Source organism: Podarcis gaigeae (genome assembly GCF_964106915.1).
Source record: "Podarcis gaigeae genome assembly, chromosome: 10".
Taxonomy (NCBI): Eukaryota; Metazoa; Chordata; class Lepidosauria; order Squamata; family Lacertidae; genus Podarcis; species Podarcis gaigeae.
In genome coordinates, this window is record NC_139686.1 from 605525 (window position 1) to 620707 (window position 15183).

Consider the following 15183-nt stretch of genomic DNA (forward strand, 5'->3'; position numbering starts at 1 on the left):
TCTGAGAAGGCCTCCCCCCTCCCCTCTTCCTCTGGGGATTTCCTCTCCTCTCCAGGGGACCAATGGTTGGAATGGGCAGAAGCGCTGAGTCTGGACAGGGCAGGGGCTCATGGGGTGGGAAGAGGAGGGAGGTTGCAGGATGGAAGGGTGGGGGGACAGGACCCCCCACTTTCCAGGGATCCCTCTCTGGTCGCCTTGAAGGGGGGGGTCGATTACTGGGCGGGAGAGAGAGGCCAAGGCTGTTCCACCAGAGATCCCCCGCAGCTGCCACAATGGAGACGCGATATCTCTCCCCCCCCCCCCCGTCAATGCTGCCCTTCCCTGCCCAGGGATGCTCCTCTCCCTCCCCCCCCCAATTTCCTTGACCCCCTCCCTCTCTCCTGAGTCTCCCCTGCATCCAGAGGCTCCCTTGGCTCTGCTAACCCCACACCCTGCGCCCCCGTCTCTCCAGCTGGAGGCGCCCCCCCCCCCAAGACAAGCAGGGAAGGGACGGGGGTCTCTATCCCTCGTGCCCGTTAACCCTTTCATGGCCCAGCTCTCTCTGCGCGCAGCCCCCAGAGCTCGGGGGATGCCGGCGCGGGGGACACGGGGCGATGGGGTCTTCATGGGGACTCCCTGGATAGGGGCCCCATGCCCGCCCCCGCCAAGGCGCCTAAGGGGCCGAGAAAAGCCCTCTTCGCAGGACGCGTGCCGGGATCCAGGCCCCACGGAAGGCGCTTGGGGGAGCTGGAGGGGTCTCTGGGTCCTCTTCTCCCCTCTCCCCGCCCCCCGCGACCCCTTTACCTCTTTGTCCTCGCTCCGATTCTCATTTCCTTTCCTGCAACATCAACGAGGGGTGGTCCCCTGCCGCCCCTCTTCCCTTTCCGAAAGCGCCCCCCCCCCTAGATCTAGGGGGCAGAGCGGCAATCCGGAGTAGAAGCTCCACTTCCGGGAGAAGCAGGCAGGGTGGGAGGGGGCTCACCGCCCCCCTCATTCCTGGAGCAGAAGCCGGATTGGAGGAGGAGGAGGAGCCATGTATGGGGGGCGGGATCTGGGATGGTGTGGGCGGGATGAGAGGAGGATGTGCCGGGAGGGGAGGGAAAGTGTTGAGCGGGGGGGGGGGAGGAGGAGAGGAAATCCCCCCCCGTCTTCCTTTTGGGGATCAGGAGAGGGGGAGGGGCTGATCCCGACAATCCAACAGCGAAGTCACAAAATGAGTTCTGCATTTAAATCAGATCAGACTCCGAGTTCGTGTTTTGGCAACATGACAGGTCTGTCTGTCCGTCGGGATCCCTGAGGATTCCTGCTCCCTGCCTTTTCCGGGCCAGCCGGAGAGATCACTGGAAAGGGCGGATTTCTTGACTCCAGAATCCAGCATCGCAGCTTGGATCATGTGGATCACCAATGGATCATATGGATCATCACTGGATCATCCATGATGTCATACCCGTCTCACGGAGGGGGGGGGGTTCAGGAAGTATCTCCTGCCACGTGACTGGGGGAGTCTGGGGGCTGACGGGGGTCAGACAGGGCTGCTGTTTTGCTCTCCTTACTATTTCAGCTCAGGTTTTACTGAAATGGGTGGATTCATTGAGGAAACGGGGCTACGTTGCAAAGAGGCAAATGTGTATACTTTGTAACCACCCAGGGAGTTGTGTTGCAAAGGCCATTTGCAGAAAGGCTCCTATTGTATCACCTGCGGCTACATACCGGAGTTTGGGTCTTTTTGTGGAAATATGTCAGTGTAAATGCACTTATCCCCGTGCATTTATAATGGCAAGACATTAAATCCCATGAGATCCACAAGCACCAGAACCATAAGCCCACCTAGGAGTCCAAAAGAACAGAACGAAGCAACCCTTTATCTCTGTGTTGTTGGCTATGTAAAGCTGGATGTCCAACGACAACAACATGTACAACAAGAACAAGAACATTGTCTCTGGGCAGCTTCCAAAAGAATAGAAGAAAACATGACCCAACATGAAATATTAAACGCTTCCCGATACGGAGCTGCTTTCAGGCGTCTATGGAGGTTTGACTCCTTGACATCTGGTGGGAGGGCGTTCCACAGGGCACTCATGACAACGAGAAGGCCCCTTGTAACCTCACTTCTCGCAATGAGGGACCTGCCAGAAGACCCTCGGAGCTGGACCTCAGTGTCCGGGCTGAGCGATGGACGTGGAGACGCTCCTCCCCTTCTACTGCGCTGAGACCATTTGGGGCTTTCAAGGTCAGCGCCAGCACTTTGAATGGTCCTCGGAAAAGGACCGGGAGCCAGTGAAGATTTCTTAGGACCCGTGTTCAGGGGCCAGCTGTTAGGGGGCTGTTCAGCTGCAGTCCAAAACTGGATGTATCCGTTGCTGGAAGTAATCCATAAACCTCTCCTGCTCCGCCTTCTCGGGATGCCATTGGTGCGCGATGCTCCGGCTCTCGGGAGAGGGAGAGGCGTAAGTTGACTGAGCTCGGCTTGCCGAGGGTTAAACGGAAACGAGCTAGATTCCTAGACAGGAAAGTAAGACGGGGGGAGGCAGGTCCTCCAAAGCGAAAGCCCAACCCCTCCCTTTCCTGCAAGAAGTGGGGGTCCCCTTGGTTCGGCTCTGCAGAGGCTGCCTGGGGGGGGGCGCCTGCTGGGATCCGGTGAGTCTCCTCTCTCCCAGGATAGGGCCCATGGGAAGAGCGGGGGTCCCGGTGCTGCATGGCGAGAGGGGGGCAAGTCAGGGCGCGGAGGGTCGCAGGAGGGCGGCAGCTCTGCTCTTCCTTTGCATGGATGCGCTGCTGGCCCCGTGGGGAGGGGTCTGTTGGAAAAAACGCCCCCAGGAAGGGTGCCAACATCCCAAGACACCGGGGCTTCTCTCCGATGGTCACTCTCTGGCTGGAATCCTTCCTCAGTCCAGAGAGACCGGTAATAAGCGACCCCTCCCGCCTGAGAGGAGCACACTAATCTTCTGGCATCCCATCACAGAAGAAAGAGACACTGCATAGTCTACTCACTACTTTATTAAGACTGTACAAGCAGCTCTTACAAGCCTGACTTCTCTCCTGAGCAGCAAACACAAGAGTCTAGGACTCAACTCACACTTCAACTCAGAAGCGAAGTAACTCTTCTGTTGCAGGAGAACTGGCAGAGACTTCCTGTCTCAGCTCAGAGACATCACATGATGTCAACACAGTAGCTGCTCTTTGCAGCTGGTGAGATCTGAAATCCCAACAGGGTCTTGGGTCCAGGAGCTGGGAAATGCATGCAGAGAAACCCCATTCAGATGTATGGATCAGTCCCCTTTTATAACAGAGGTTGTGCGCGGATGGAAACATTTGGACATGAAAAAAACCCTGGTCCCTAAAACCTCACCTGTGAAAGGAGAAGGGGTCCTCCTCAGGGGAGCACCCTGTTGCAACAGATCAATCAAGATCAGGCTTACTAGCTGCTTTGCTTCTCAATAGTCTCTGGTTGCCTCTGCTCTTTCCTCCTGCCGATGGACAACCTACAAGGGACTCTATAAAGGGCTCTTGTGTCCCCCATAAGGGAAGAAGGGCAGCTTTTGTTTACAACAGATGGCACCCCAGATGGGACCTTTGGTTGGCCGGATTCTGGGGGCAAGGAAGGACTGGTGATCCAGCGCGCACCAGTCCATTTGCCAGGAGGAGCCACCAGTCCTCTAGTGACCCCAGGGTCTGGAAAGAAGTGGAGTTCCAGCAGGGATAACCAGAGGAAGCAACGCTTGATCCGGCCGGCCAAAAATTGATTTATTTTTTAAAATAATCTTTATTGATTTAAATTACACACATATACAAAGAATTTACAATCTCATACTGCAAAAAAGAAAATTAAAGAAAAAACAATTAAGAAAAAAGGAAAGAAGAAAATACAGAAAAAGGAAAGAAGAAAAAGCAGATTTATGTACATGAAAAAACTTAATCTTCCTAATTACATAATTCTGACAAAACGAGTCTTCCAATCATTCTCATTGTACTGTTTATACTGCCATTGTGTTTCCAACACAGTTTTATATTCTTTAATATTGTTCCGGTCTACTCCACAAACAGTATTTGTTGTGTTTACAAGTATCACTCAAGTTCTGCTAATATGGTGTGGTTGGTACAATATGATCTTATATAATCCTTAAATATTCTCCATTCTCCAAGTATTTTCTGGTTCAATACTCCTCTAACTCTTCCCATCAGTTTTGCTAGTTGTAACTATTCTAACATGAGTATATGGCTTCTCTTGGTGATGTCCACAAGGGTATTTTTTTTAAAAAATGATATTTATTGTAGTTTCAAATAATGCACAGAAAACCAAAAACAACTTTCCAGAAAAAATAAAAAGAAAAAAGGAAAGAACAGAAGAGAAAAAACAAAATTAAAAAACATTCAACATTTACAATCCTAATTTTCAGTAACTTTTTTCTGCGACTTCCCCTCGCCTCCCCTTCTTGTATTCCATGTCCGGATATTTGTTCAACAAGTTCTTATCCCTAATTTTTAACCCTAATTACAGATAGGTAGCCATGTTGGTCTGCCATAGTCAGAAGTGTGCATGCACACGAAAGCTCATACCTAGAACTAACTTAGTTGGTCTTTAAGGTGCTACTGGAAGGAATTTTTTGTTTTAACCCTAATTTATTAATTATACTTAATTCAATTTATGTATCAAATTTTAACTTATATACATTGATCATTATGCTTAAAGACTTTTTCTAAGATCGACCCAATTTCCCTTCCACGAATTCCCCATGTTTGTATTAATAACAAAGCAAAAAAGAAGAAACAATAGAAAGAATCAAAATATGTTTGTACGCCCTTCGGATTCCCAAACCCCACCCTCCCTTTCCCGGTTTCGATCCCCAAACCAGTGTCCATTAGTCCATCTGCTATCAGCCTGGATTCCTCACGTCCGAGGCTCTTAATTCTCTCTCAGTTCCTCTCTGCCGGTTTTTTTGATAGTCCTTTGTATTAACCACCAAATCTCGGAGGGGCTCTGTCCCAAAAATGCCCATGTTCCTTCCAGCCGGGCCTCCATATTTAAAGGTGGAATTCAGAACTTGTTTCTTAATCCTTTTAGGTCCAAATGTCCCAAAATCTTCAGATCTCCACAAAGGGAGATCTTTCCATTCCTCCTTCTTCAATTCATACCAAATTTTCATCATCCAGTCCTTTTTTTCTTTTATATCCATCTTGACAGGCCTCCGGCTCTCCTTTGCCTTCTGCAGCATTTCAGCCCCTCCTTCCTGCTGCTCCTGTTCACAAATATCTCTTTCTCCACTTCCTCAAATTTCTCAAGTTTCTTTTCTTGTTCAGCTGCCTGGGCTGTAGACAAAACATGACTTTGCTCTACCAATTTTCTCACGAGAAAAGCAACCTCGTCCAGATCAGCTAGTATTTTCCAACCTATTTCCATTCTTGTAGTGTCCCTGAACCCCCACTAGAGGGATTCTGGTTATTAAGTATTCCTTAGACTTCCAACCCAAAAGTCAAGTTAACTTGTTTCAATTCTTCTTTATTTTCAACAATTTATCACTCTATTGTAGCTAATGTAACCAGCAAAAACATCAGAAACAAAGTTCTCTATTTTTCCCCACTTTGACAGCTAATTTGACAGCTGTCAAAATCTTCTATGTCTCCTCAGCAGGCTCCTCTCGCGGATCACTCCCGGGTCTCGGGGGGGGGGCACTTTAGCTCTCAAAGTTAGCTCTTATCCTCCAGCACAATTACTTATGCTATCAATCCGTGTAATTAATAGTTTTATCCAATGAAAAGGAGATATTCTCTCGACTTTAATTATTTAGTCCTTGCTTCAAGTTGTTTACAAGGTGGGGAGACGGACTTCCTCTTTGCATCTTCCCCGATCGTACCAAATTCAGAAAAAATCTTTCTTTTATAGATCCAATTTCCGTATTACTCACGGGCTTTTACTTTGAGTCCAAATGTTCAAAGGAAAAAGTCAGCGCTCTCTGACCATGGCATGCGGCTTCCCTCAGTAGGAGTAGCAGTCGACTCTCAGCACCGCGCCTCTCCCCGTCCCCCATTCCGAAGCCTTTAAAAAGGCTCCTTCTCGGGTCGGGGAGGGTGCAAATGGTGCCCGCCGAGTCACCAGGTCCACAGGCTTCCACGCCTGTGGTTTCTAAGGGTCCCCGTGTTGCCGCCGCGGCAGGACCCGTCTCCCACTGAGCCAATTCCCTCCGGAGCTCGGAGGGAATCCGCCATTAGGCGATGGCGCTAACCCGGAAGTCCACAAGGGTATTTTTGGCTCAAGTAGTCCTTTATTTATTCCAGATTTTATATAATGATTTCCTTATCACATGGCTCAAAAATCCCTCACCCCCAGTCCGTACCTTTTCCTTGACCGGCGATGCTGGAAAACCCCGGAAGGAACCTTCCCCATCTTTTGATGACTCGAACAATGCATTTTCCGACTCGGGCTCCCCCTCCCAAGCCACCAGATACTCCACCTGTCTTCCCTTCCATCTGGAATCTAGTATCTCCGCTGCGTGACTGCTATGCTCCCTCTCTTCCACCTGTGGGTGTGCGGGAACCTCTCCCTCTCGTCCCTGAAATTCCCACCCTTCCCTGTATGGTGAGAGTAAGGACCTATGGAATACCGGATGTAGTTTGATGTTGGTAGGCAATTTGAGCATAAAGGCCACCGGGTTGACTTGCTGTGTTACCTCGAAGGGCCCCAGTCGCCTTGGCCTTAATTTCTTGCAACCTCCCTTGAACGGTAACCCTTGGGTTGACAACCACACCCTGTCCCCAACCCTTATGGTCTCTCCTTCCCTCCGTTTCCTATCTGCCTGCCTCTTGTACACTTCCTTGGCCCTCTCCAAGTTTATCTTAAGTTGTTGGTGTAAGGCTTCCATTTCTTCCACAAACTGTTCCGCCACTGGTACACTCCACCTCTCCTCCCCTTCCCCTGGGAAGGCCCTCTGGTGACACCCATAATTGGCCATGAACGGGCTCATTCCCGTGGACACATGCTCCGCGGTATTGTAAGCAAATTCGGCCAAAGCTAGTTTCTCTACCCAGTCATTCTCCCTCTCGTTGACGTAGCAACGTAAGTATTGTTGGAGTATACTGTTCGCTCTTTCCGCCTGCCCGTTGGTCTCCGGGTGCCTGGCCGTCGAGAAACTCACCTCTACATGCAGTAAGCTCATGAGCTTCCTCCAGAACCTGGAAGTAAATTGTTTTACTTTGTCTGATAAAACCCTCAAGGGGGTGCCATGCAGCCTGAAAATGTGCTCCACAAACAGCTTGGCGGTTTCCTCCGCCGTCACCGCATGCCAGCAAGCAATGAAATGGCACATCTTAGTTAACAAGTCGACTACTACCATGACGGCCGTTTTCCCCCTTGACTTGGGCAAATCAGTCATAAAATCTATGGACACTGCCTCCCATGGTCTTTCAGGTGTGGGTAAGGGTTCCAGTAACCCCGTGGGTGCCGCCCTCTCCCCCTTGGCTCGCTGGCAGTGGTCGCACCCCCTTACATATTCTTGTACGTCTTCCCTCACCTTTGGCCACCAGAACTGCCTGGTGACTAACAACATGGTTTTGTGTTGACCAAAATGTCCCGCCGTGGGGCTGTCGTGTAGTTGTTTGAGTACTCTACTCCTCAAGTCACCCTCTGGTATGTACAATGCTCTCCTGTAATACAGTGCCCCATCCTTTTCCTCAATCCCCCCCCCCCCCCGGGTTCCCTCCTGCTCCCCTGAGCTCCCTGATCTTATTTTGGGCGTACTCATCATTCCCCGTCTACTCTGCAAGCTCTCGTTGCCCTACCAGCACTCCCCCCACACCCATTGGTCCTCGGGTATCACATGTCGCTCTTCTGGCGTTCCCTCACCTTCCAGGTACTCCGGCTTCCGGGAGAGGGCATCTGCTCTGACGTTTTCCTCCCCCGGTACGTACCGAATCTCAAAAAAGGACTTGGAAAACTCCTGAGCCCACCGCACCTGTCTCTGGTTGAGGACCCGTGCTGTTCTCCAGTACTCCAGGTTCTTATGGTCCGTACACACCTGAATCTTGTGCTGCGCCCCTATTAGCAGATGTCTCCAGCGCCGAAATGCTTCATAAATGGCCAACAGTTCTCGGTCATACACCGTGTAGTTCTGTTCTGCCTTGCTCAACTTCCTAGAAAAAAAAGCACACGGTCTCCAGTCGGACTGGTTCCCCCCCGGCTGAAGCAGTACGGCCCCCACCGCTCTGTCCGACGCATCGGTCTCCAGTCTCATGGGCTTCTGCAGATCCACGTGCAGGAGCTGCTCTTCCGAAGCGAAGCCTTCTTTAACCTTTCAAAAGATTGCTGCGCTTCTTCCGTCCAGACGAACTTCTTCTTGCTACTGAGGCAATCTGTGATGGGTGCAGTTAAGTGGGCAAAGTTTTTAATGAACTTCCGATAGAAGTTCCCAAACCCCAGGAACCTCTGCACGTCCTTCCGAGTCTTAGAAGTCTTCCATTCCAGTACCGCTTGTACCTTGCCTGGATCCATAGCTAGGCCCTTGTCTGACAACCGGTACCCCAGGAACTCAACCTCTCGGGTGTGGAACTGGCACTTCTCCAGTTTGACCCACAGCTGGTGCGCCTGTAACCTCTTTAGCACTTCCCGGACATCTCTGACGTGTTGCTCCTCATCCTCCGAATAAATTAACATGTCATCTAAGAAGGCTACACAATTCTTGTACAGCAGGGGCCCCAAAACGTGATGCATGAAAGATTGAAAACATGCCGAACCCCCTTGTAATCCAAAGGGCATAACGAGGTACTCGAAGGCCCCCAGAGGGGTGAACATGGTGGTTTTCCATTCATCTCCCTCCCTCATCCTGATCAAATTGTACGCTCCCCTTAGGTCCAGTTTGGTGAAAATCTTTCCCTTCCTCACCCTGGTTAAAATGTCGTCAATCCTGGGCATGGGGAAGGTCACTGGTTCCGACACCGAATTGACGGCCCAAAAGTCCACTACAAGCCTGGGCTTATTAGTGTCCTTCTTGTCCACAAAGAACACCGGACTGCCTCCCACCGCCCTTGATTCCCTTATGAAACCTCTTTTCAGGTTCTTTTCTATAAACTCCCTCAACTCCTGCATCTCCCTGTCTGACATGGCGTACAGTTTATCCACGGGCAGCTGAGCTCCTGGGAGAAGGTTGATTTGACAGTCAAAGGGCCTATGGGGAGGCAGTCTATCAGCTTCCTTCTCACTGAAGACATCTTGCAGGTCAGCGTACTGCAGTGGTACCTGCCCCTTCTCACCCCCCACCATCCCTGCCACCCTGGCTATTGCCATCCTCGGGGTTTCCCCCGCGTGGCAGTGTTCCAAGCAGTGAGCTGACCCGAATGAGACCGTCCGCTGGTGCCATCCCACTAACGGATCATGTAGCGCCAGCCAGCTCATTCCCAGTATGATTGGCGGTCCAGCCAGGGTGGCTACGTGAAAGGCAATGGTTTCAGTGTGCCTGGAAATCCTCATTCTCATGGGAGGCGTCTGGTGGGTCACTTCCACTCCTAGGAGTTCCCTCCCATCGATGGCCGTGACTTGCAAGGGACAGCCTAGAGGCAGGGTCTGCAGCTGGTGCTCTAACGCAAATTCCTTGCTACAAAAATTGCAAGAACTGCCTGAGTCCAGCAGAGCCTTTACCTTGATTGGGTGGCCGTTAGGGAGCTCTAGCACCACTTCTATGGCGATGGCTGCTCGGGGGGGCTCTGGTTTGGGCACATTTACTGGTTGCTTGCCTGGCTGCTGTGCCGTTTTCGGCAGCCAAAAGTTGGCTTTTCCCTGCTCCTTAAGCCCCTCCTCCTCACTCCCGGCCGCCCCCACCATTCCTTGCCATGCCTTTCTTTGAGGGCAGACCCTGGCAAAATGCCCTGGCTGTTGGCAGAGGAAACACTTCTTGGCTGTTTTCCCCTCCTTTCCCTCCTTCTTGCGAACTTCGCTGGAGTTTGAAACACCCCCCCCTCGCGCGCGCGCCTCTGTTCTCCATTGGCTCCACTGGCTGGGAAGGTTGCTCTGGTATTTCAGGAATGCGGATGTCATTCCAACGCTCCCCTCTGCCTTCCCGCTTCTCTAGAGCCTGTGCTTCCTGTCGCGCTCCAATCGCAAGCGCCGCTTTGGTCAGCTGATCCATCGACTGCGGGCGGGGCGCGCGGGAAAGTTTGTCCTTCACCGAGGGGGCTAGCCCTTCCTCAAATAACATTTGAATCGGTTCCGAAGTCAGTTCCCACCCAAGTCTGTGTATGAGCATAGCAAACCGCAACCAGTACTCTCTGACTGACTGGTTCCCTTGTTTGCATGCCAATAACTGCCTGCGCACCACGCTCTGCTCAACTTGGCTGGAAAACATCAAATCCATTGCTATAAAAAACTTCCTCAAGTCCTTTAAGGCAGCATTCTCAGATGCCATCAGTGGTCTGACCCATTCCCTGGCGCCATCCTGCAGGTACCCGATCACAAAGGCTACTCTCGCCCCATCATCCACAAAGTCATCATACTGCAGGTCCAGTGCATACTGCACCTCTGTCTTAAATGCCTGGTAGTCCCTCTGATCGCCCCCGAACTTATGCACCAGTCCCGGTACCTTCCTTGCAATGGGGGCGGGTTTCCCCTGTGCATCCTGAGCCCGCCTTTCATCGAGCCGCGCCACTAGTAGAGCCAACTGTTGTTCCAAATCTCTGTTTCTCTCCTCCAGAGTTGGTCCTCCCCTGGCTCCCTCTCCGGCCCCCGCTCCTTCGGTCTTGCTCATGATGCCCCCTCCACACAAACAACGTCAAGGGCTGACGGATTGCTGTAATGGGATATGGGGTTGCTTGTGCGTAAGCGCCGAACCGCTCCAAGATGAGTAGTTTGCTTAAAACCTTCCCTGGCCGGACAGCCCTTACTCTGTGGCTGTCTTAATCACTGGCAGAATCCGTCAGTGGGCGTTTCCTGAATTTCCTCCAACATAAAAGCTCCTTGACAGAGAGTCTCCGCCTAGATTCTCTGCGTGAAAGCCTTCTGCGCAGAGTGGGCGTCCCAAGGGGAGGTCCTGCGCTCTCTGCACTGGTCTCGCTGAAAGCGTCCCTGACCCTTCCCTCCGCCTCTCCTTCCTCAGCGGAAGCTCTTCCCCTCTCCCTGCTGGTTCCCTGTCCCGCATCCTCTGGGAGCCTTGCCACTACCCTAGGCTCCGATGGCAGTTCCCTGACAAGGGGACTTGGGCTCGGTTTCCAATTTCTCTTTTTCTCGTAAATGCAGCTGCACCAGCAGCACCAAGATCCAGAAGGAAGTGACTGGTGCGTGTCAGAGCGCAAGGGCGATTACAGTTCCTTTCCTTTCTCTCTGGAGCAGCCAGATTTGGCACTGGGCTGCCAGGCGTCCAATGGAAAGGGACTCTTTTCCCTAGAGTGTAAGAGGCAGAAAAGGTTGCTGGGACCCCATGTGATAAAGAGGGAGAAGGACTTTGTAGAATCCTTCGTAGAGAAGACAAATGACTGTCAGGACAAGAAAGACCTGGGAAAAGGCTGGCGGGTTTTTGTTTTGGTTATGGCTTTGGTTGAAAAATGGGATCCCCACATTCTAAGAGTTCTAATCACCAGACTCAAAGGCATGTGCTGGGCGCAGCGGGGGGGGGGAGTCTCCCTGGATGCTTCAGCAGCCAGCCTCCTCTGGGTCTCCTGGCCCCCTCCTCTCCTCCCTCTGAGTCTGAACTGCTCTCTGCCCCAGACTCTTCCCGCTCACCAAACCCTGTTTCCTCCTCAGCTTGTAACATCTCCCCTTCCGGTCTGCTCCATTTTCTCCCTCTTTCTGCTCATTGCCATCCCACCACCAGACCCCAGGATTCTGAGCCTTTTTACCTTGTTCATCCCCCAGCTTTTTACCTTGTTCGTCCCTCACCAGCCAGTCCATGACAACAACAGCAGCCACAGCACTGTGGTCCTCTGGTAGGAAAACCCCTGAGAAGCATGATTAGATCAAAACTTCTGGGACTATGGAAAAATACTCTTTCCCAAACCGTAGAAAAAGCAGGAGCTCTGGGGTTGCTCCATGGGGTTCATGAGTGAAGATGGGCCCCCAGGTGATTTCCCTGGTCCCTGCAGCCCCTCCTTCCCCCTCTTGAAATTAGGCTTGGGGGGGAAATCTCCCATTCAATTTCAGTATTTCAAGTTTTCTTCAGAACGCGCAGGGCAGGAGGCAATGAAGTAGTTCTGGTGAAGACGCAGTGCTTGGAGATCATGCTGTGGGGGGGACAGAGTTTGGTGCAAAAACCAAAGGTACTTTCATCTAAAATTATACTCACCATTATTTCATTATTATACAGTTTTACATATAAACACCAGAACTTCACATATACCTCATGCTTTTAGGAATAATTTCCTGCTGAGTTTATTGCTCAGAGTGGACTCTGAGAGGAAGGTGTCCCACACTCCATACATCTAAATGGGTTCTCCCATGTGAGAGGATGTTCCTTAAATAAAGGTAAAGGTAAAGGGACCCCTGACCATTAGGTCCAGTCGTGACCAACTATGGGATTGCGGCGCTCATCTCGCTTTATTGGCCGAGGGAGCCAGCGCACAGCTTCTGGGTCATGTGGCCAGCATGACTAAGCCACTTCTGGCAAACCAGAGCAGCGCACGGAAACGCCGTTTACCTTCCCGCCGGAGCGGTACCTATTTATCTACTTACACTTTGACATGCTTTCAAACTGCTAGGTCGGCAGGAACAGGGAACGAGCAACGGGAGCTCACCCCGTTTTGGGGATTCAAACCACCGACCTTCTGATCGGCAAGTCCTAGGCTCTGTGGTTTAACCCACAGCGCCACCCGTGTCCCTGTTCCTTAAATGCTCCATTATAAAGAAGGCACTTTCTGCAGTCTTTTCATTTAAACTGCTTCTCCCCTCTGAGTTTGTTGATGGTATGACGGGTTTAAGCTCTTAAAGTTCTTCCTGTCCATAAGTCTGTTGATTTTGAACTTCCACTAAGAGTGAATTTCTATCTACTTTCCTGATATTTATCGTATTTTTCGCCCTATAAGACTCACTTTTTCCCCTCCAAAAATGAAGGGGAAATGTGTGTGCGTCTTATGGGGCGAATGCAGGCTTTCGCCGAAGCCTGGAGAGTGAGAGGCGTCGGTGCGCACCGACGTCTCTCGCTCTCCAGGCTCCAGGAAGCTATCCGCAAGCCTTGCACGCCCGGAGGGAGTTCCCCCGGGCGCGCAAGGCTTGTGGGTGGCAGCCTGCAGCGCGGAGCACGGGGCGCCCTCCGGAGGACGCCCAGTGCTTCGCGCAGGTGTCCGCTAGCCTTGCGCACCCGGGGATCTCCCTCCCTGGGAGCACAAGGCTTGCGGGCGGCAGCCGGCAGCACGGAGCACGGGCCGCCCTTCGGAGGATCTTCTTCAGTTCCATATAGATTTTTTCCCAGAACTGTTTAACTTTTCCACACTCCCACCACATGTGATAGAAGGAACCCTCACTAACCCTGCATTTCCAGCACTTGTTATCCACCTTATACATTTTCGATAATTTCATAGGTGTTAAATACCATCTGTAAAACATCTTCATTATGTTTTCCTTTACCGTTACACACGCCGTGAAATTTAGTCCTTCCTTCCAGAGTTTTTCCCAATCTTCAAATAGTATATTATGTCCTACATCCTTTGCCCAGCGAATCATTACACACTTAACCTCCTCATCCCCTAAACTCCAATCCAACAGTATCCTATACATTTTCGAAACAATTTTTTCTTCTTTGTTTATAATCTCCGTCTGAAACTTAGATTCCTTCTCTGCATAGCCTCTTTCTTTAAGATCCTTCCTGAACATTTGGTTCACCTGGAGATGGTGTAACCAGTCATAGACATGTTCTTTAACCTGGTCGTATGGTCGTACAATCCATTTCCCATCTTCTTTAATTATTAACTGGTTATATGTTGCCCATTTACTTCTCATATTAATAGTCCTCGCACACATGACTTCTAGAGGTGAAAGCCAATGTGGGGTTTTTGGTTCCAACAGATTTTTATATTTATCCCATATTTCAACTAAAGGTCCTCTGAAAATATGATTCCCAAATCCCTTGTGTATCTTCCATTTATCCCGCCATAAGTAGGCGTGCCAGCCGAAGTTGTTTTCGTAACCCTCCAAGTCTAATAATTCCCTGTTCTCTAGCCTTACCCAATCTTTGACCCAACATAGGCAAACCGCCTCATAATATAATTTCACATCCGGCAAGGCGAAGCCTCCCCCTTTCTTTTATGTCTGTTAATAGTTTAAACTGAATCCTAGGTTTCTTTCCCTGCCATATGTATCTCGACAACACTCGTTGCCACTCTTTAAAGATTCGGCTTCCTTTAATTATAGGGATAGTTTGAAATAAGAACATCAACCTCGGCAGCACATTCATCTTAATTGTGTTAATCCTTCCCCAAAACGACAGTTTCAGCCCTCCCCAAATTTCCAAATCTTTTCTTATTTCCCTCCACGTCGATTCATAGTTATTCTTAAACAGATCTATATTCCTAGGTGTTATCCAAATGCCAAGATATTTCACTTTTTTAACCACTTCTATTTGCGTTTGCTGTTGAATTGTTTCTGTTAGTTTCTGATCCAAATTTTTACCTATTATTTTTGTTTTACTCTTATTTAATTTGAACCCTGCTACCTCTCCAAACTGATCTAATTCCTTTAATATCTCTCCTGTTGCAGTTGTTGGTTCTTCTGTCATTATAACTACATCATCCGCATAGGCTCTGATCTTATATGCATTCTGCCCAACTAACACTCCTTTTATTTTTTGGTTCTGCCTTATAGAGTTTAGTAGTACTTCTAAGGTCATTATAAACAGAAGCGGGGAGAGCGGGCAGCCCTGTCTTGTTCCTCTTCGTATCTTTATCTCTTCTGTCACTATATTATTGATAATCAGCTTGGCTTTCTGATCTGTATATATGGCTTTTACTCCATTAAAGAAATCCTCCCCCACTTCTATATGTTCTAAATTTTTCAACATAAAGTCCCAAATAACATTATTGAATGCCTTCTCGGCATCGACAAACATCATTATGGCCTGTTTGTTAATCTTGACAGATAAATACTCTAGCATGTTAATTATATTTCTTGTATTGTCTCTCATCTGCCGTCCTGGCAGGAATCCCGCTTGATCCCTATGAATAGTCTCTGATAGTAGCCTCTTCAGTCTTTTTGCAAGGATCCCCGCAAATATTTTATAATCTACATTTAGCAGTGAGATC

The 15183-nt window shown here is 50.1% G+C and overlaps 3 protein-coding genes across 4 annotated transcripts in view; 1 reads left to right on the forward strand and 2 right to left on the reverse strand.

The window, feature by feature from the left end:
* LOC310826030 (uncharacterized protein) overlaps nt 1–15183 on the reverse strand; it is a 121037-nt gene that overhangs the window by 99431 nt on the left and 6423 nt on the right. The window lies entirely within an intron of this gene.
* Nucleotides 1–15183, reverse strand: part of LOC310825836 (uncharacterized protein) — a gene marked incomplete at its 3' end in the record, with an annotated part of 31296 nt that overhangs the window by 6204 nt on the left and 9909 nt on the right. The window lies entirely within an intron of this gene.
* Nucleotides 2602–15183, forward strand: part of LOC310826024 (uncharacterized protein) — a 67923-nt gene continuing 55341 nt past the window's right edge. The window contains exon 1 of the mRNA XM_083700463.1: nt 2602–2616. The gene's annotated coding sequence lies outside the window, so the exon portion shown is untranslated. The remainder of the gene's footprint in view (nt 2617–15183) is intronic.